Source organism: Paroedura picta, unplaced genomic scaffold, assembly GCF_049243985.1.
Source record: "Paroedura picta isolate Pp20150507F unplaced genomic scaffold, Ppicta_v3.0 Ppicta_v3_sca23, whole genome shotgun sequence".
NCBI lineage: Eukaryota > Metazoa > Chordata > Lepidosauria > Squamata > Gekkonidae > Paroedura > Paroedura picta.
Genome location: NW_027518620.1, coordinates 3376893 through 3381774, shown reverse-complemented (window position 1 = coordinate 3381774; position 4882 = coordinate 3376893).

Sequence of the window (4882 nt, the reverse complement as noted above, 5' to 3'; positions counted from 1 at the left end):
GGCGTTGTTTTGGTTTTTCGGAAGTGTTAGACCTGTAAGAGAAAAATTTAAATGGTTGGGAAAGGCCATGGGATGTTGAAATATTTTTTTCACATATACTTCCTTGTAAAAACAGGTAAATCAATAGGGTTTTTCGTACGGATAAGTACCCAGTGAACGGTTCGTTTAGCTTTATATATTGTTCCGGGTGGGCGTTGTATTGGTTTTTCAGAAGTGTTAGACCTGTAAGAGAAAAATTTAAATGGTTGGGAAAGGCCATGGGATGTAGAAATATTTTTTTCACATTTTATTTCCTTTTAAAAAACGGTAAATCAATAGGGATTTTCGTACGGATAAGTACCCAGTGAACGGTTCGTTTAGCTTTATATATTGTTCCGGGTGGGCGTTGTATTGGTTTTTTGGAAGTGTTAGACCTGTAAGAGAAAAATTTAAATGGTTGGGAAAGGCCATGGGATGTAGAAATATTTTTTTCACATTTACTTCCTTTTAAAAACAGGTAAATCAATAGGGTTTTTCGTACGGATAAGTACCCAGTGAACGGTTCGTTTAGCTTTATATATTGTTCCGGGTGGGCGTTGTATTGGTTTTTCAGAAGTGTTAGACCTGTAAGAGAAAAATTTAAATGGTTGGGAAAGGCCATGGGATGTAGAAATATTTTTTTCACATTTTATTTCCTTTTAAAAACAGGTAAATCAATAGGGATTTTCGTACGGATAATTACCCAGTGAACGGTTCGCTTAGCTTTATATATTGTTCCGGGTGGGCGTTGTATTGGTTTTTTGGAAGTGTTAGACATGTAAGAGAAAAATTTAAATGGCTGGGAAAGGCCATGGGATGTAGAAATATTTTTTTCACATTTTATTTCCTTGTAAAAACAGGTAAATCAATAGGGTTTTTCGTACGGATAAGTGCCCAGTGAACGGTTTGTTTAGCTTTATACATTGTTCCGGGTGGGCGTTGTATTGTTATTTCGGAAGTGTTAGACCTGTAAGAGAAAAATTTAAATGGTTGGGAAAGGCCATGGGATGTAGAAATATTTTTTTCACATTTTACTTCCTTGTAAAAACAGGAATATCGATAGGGATTTTCATACGGATAAGTACCCAGTGAACGGTTCGTTTATCTTTATATATTCTTCCGGGTGGGCGTTGTATTGGTTTTTCGGAAGTGTTAAGACCTGTAAGAGAAAAATTTAAATGGTTGGGAAAGGCCATGGGATGTAGAAATATTTTTTTCACATTTACTTCCTTGTAAAAACAGGTAAATCAATAGGGTTTTTCGTACGGATAAGTACCCAGTGAACGGTTCGTTTAGCTTTATATATTGTTCCGGGTGGGCGTTGTATTGGTTTTTCAGAAGTGTTAGACCTGTAAGAGAAAAATTTAAATGGTTGGGAAAGGCCATGGGATGTAGAAATATTTTTTTCACATTTTACTTCCTTATAAAAACAGGAAAATCAATAGGGATTTTCGTACGGATATGTACCCAGTGAACGGTTTGTATAGCTTTTTACATTGTTCCGGGTGGGCTTTGTATTGTTTTTTCGGAAGTGTTAGACCTGTAAGAGAAAAATTTAAATGGTTGGGAAAGGCCATGGGATGTAGAAATATTTTTTTCACATTTTACTTCCTTGTAAAAACAGGAAAATCGATAGGGATTTTCATACGGATAAGTACCCAGTGAACGGTTCGTTTATCTTTATATATTCTTCCGGGTGGGCGTTGTATTGGTTTTTCGGAAGTGTTAGACCTGTAAGAGAAAAATTTAAATGGTTGGGAAAGGCCATGGGATGTAGAAATATTTTTTTCACATTTACTTCCTTGTAAAAACAGGTAAATCAATAGGGTTTTTCGTACGGATAAGTACCCAGTGAACCGTTCGTTTAGCTTTATATATTGTTCCGGGTGGGCGTTGTATTGTTTTTTCGGAAGTGTTAGACCTGTAAGAGAAAAATTTAAATGGTTGGGAAAGGCCATGGGATGTAGAAATATTTTTTTCACATTTTACTTCCTTGTAAAAACAGGAAAATCAATAGGGATTTTCGTACGGATAAGTACCCAGTGAACCGTTCGTTTAGCTTTATATATTGTTCCGGGTGGGCGTTGTTTTGGTTTTTCGGAAGTGTTAGACCTGTAAGAGAAAAATTTAAATGGTTGGGAAAGGCCATGGGATGTAGAAATATTTTTTTCACATTTTATTTCCTTGTAAAAACAGGTAAATCAATAGGGTTTTTCGTACGGATAAGTGCCCAGTGAACGGTTCGTTTAGCTTTATATATTGTTCCGGGTGGGCGTTGTTTTGGTTTTTCGGAAGTGTTAGACCTGTAAGAGAAAAATTTAAATGGTTGGGAAAGGCCATGGGATGTTGAAATATTTTTTTCACATATACTTCCTTGTAAAAACAGGTAAATCAATAGGGTTTTTCGTACGGATAAGTACCCAGTGAACGGTTCGTTTAGCTTTATATATTGTTCCGGGTGGGCGTTGTATTGGTTTTTCAGAAGTGTTAGACCTGTAAGAGAAAAATTTAAATGGTTGGGAAAGGCCATGGGATGTAGAAATATTTTTTTCACATTTTATTTCCTTTTAAAAAACGGTAAATCAATAGGGATTTTCGTACGGATAAGTACCCAGTGAACGGTTCGTTTAGCTTTATATATTGTTCCGGGTGGGCGTTGTATTGGTTTTTTGGAAGTGTTAGACCTGTAAGAGAAAAATTTAAATGGTTGGGAAAGGCCATGGGATGTAGAAATATTTTTTTCACATTTACTTCCTTTTAAAAACAGGTAAATCAATAGGGTTTTTCGTACGGATAAGTACCCAGTGAACGGTTCGTTTAGCTTTATATATTGTTCCGGGTGGGCGTTGTATTGGTTTTTCAGAAGTGTTAGACCTGTAAGAGAAAAATTTAAATGGTTGGGAAAGGCCATGGGATGTAGAAATATTTTTTTCACATTTTATTTCCTTTTAAAAACAGGTAAATCAATAGGGATTTTCGTACGGATAATTACCCAGTGAACGGTTCGCTTAGCTTTATATATTGTTCCGGGTGGGCGTTGTATTGGTTTTTTGGAAGTGTTAGACATGTAAGAGAAAAATTTAAATGGTTGGGAAAGGCCATGGGATGTAGAAATAATTTTTTCACATTTTACTTCCTTATAAAAACAGGAAAATCAATAGGGATTTTCGTACGGATATGTACCCAGTGAACGGTTCGTTTAGCTTTATATATTGTGCCGGGTGGGCGTTGTTTTGGTTTTTCAGAAGTGTTAGACCTGTAAGAGAAAAATTTAAATGGTTGGGAAAGGCCATGGGATGTAGAAATATTTTTTTCACATTTACTTCCTTGTAAAAACAGGTAAATCAATAGGGTTTTTCGTACGGATAAGTACCCAGTGAACGGTTCGTTTAGCTTTATATATTGTTCCGGGTGGGCGTTGTATTGGTTTTTCAGAAGTGTTAGACCTGTAAGAGAAAAATTTAAATGGTTGGGAAAGGCCATGGGATGTAGAAATATTTTTTTCACATTTTACTTCCTTATAAAAACAGGAAAATCAATAGGGATTTTCGTACGGATATGTACCCAGTGAACGGTTCGTTTAGCTTTATATATTGTTCCGGGTGGGCGTTGTATTGGTTTTTCGGAAGCGTTAGACCTGTAAGAAAAAAATTTAAATGGTTGGGAAAGGCCATGGGATGTAGAAATATTTTTTTCACATTTTATTTCCTTGTAAAAACAGGTAAATCAATAGGGTTTTTCGTACGGATAAGTGCCCAGTGAACGGTTTGTTTAGCTTTATACATTGTTCCGGGTGGGCGTTGTATTGTTTTTTCAGAAGTGTTAGACCTGTAAGAGAAAAATTTAAATGGCTGGGAAAGGCCATGGGATGTAGAAATATTTTTTTCACATTTTACTTCCTTGTAAAAACAGGAAAATCGATAGGGATTTTCATACGGATAAGTACCCAGTGAACGGTTCGTTTATCTTTATATATTCTTCCGGGTGGGCGTTGTATTGGTTTTTCGGAAGTGTTAGACCTGTAAGAGAAAAATTTAAATGGTTGGGAAAGGCCATGGGATGTAGAAATATTTTTTTCACATTTACTTCCTTGTAAAAACAGGTAAATCAATAGGGTTTTTCGTACGGATAAGTACCCAGTGAACCGTTCGTTTAGCTTTATATATTGTTCCGGGTGGGCGTTGTATTGTTTTTTCGGAAGTGTTAGACCTGTAAGAGAAAAATTTAAATGGTTGGGAAAGGCCATGGGATGTAGAAATATTTTTTTCACATTTTACTTACTTGTAAAAACAGGTAAATCAATAGGGATTTTCGTACGGATAAGTACCCAGTGAACCGTTCGTTTAGCTTTATATATTGTTCCGGGTGGGCGTTGTTTTGGTTTTTCGGAAGTGTTAGACCTGTAAGAGAAAAATTTAAATGGTTGGGAAAGGCCATGGGATGTAGAAATATTTTTTCACATTTTATTTCCTTGTAAAAACAGGAAAATCAATAGGGATTTTCGTACGGATAAGTACCCAGTGAACCGTTCGTTTAGCTTTATATATTGTTCCGGGTGGGCGTTGTTTTGGTTTTTCGGAAGTGTTAGACCTGTAAGAGAAAAATTTAAATGGTTGGGAAAGGCCATGGGATGTAGAAATATTTTTTTCACATTTTATTTCCTTCTGAAAACAGGTAAATCAATAGGGTTTTTCGTACGGATAAGTGCCCAGTGAACGGTTCGTTTAGCTTTATATATTGTTCCGGGTGGGCGTTGTATTGGTTTTTCGGAAGTGTTAGACCTGTAAGAGAAAAATTTAAATGGTTGGGAAAGGCCATGGGATGTAGAAATATTTTTTTCACATTTACTTCCTTGTAAAAATAG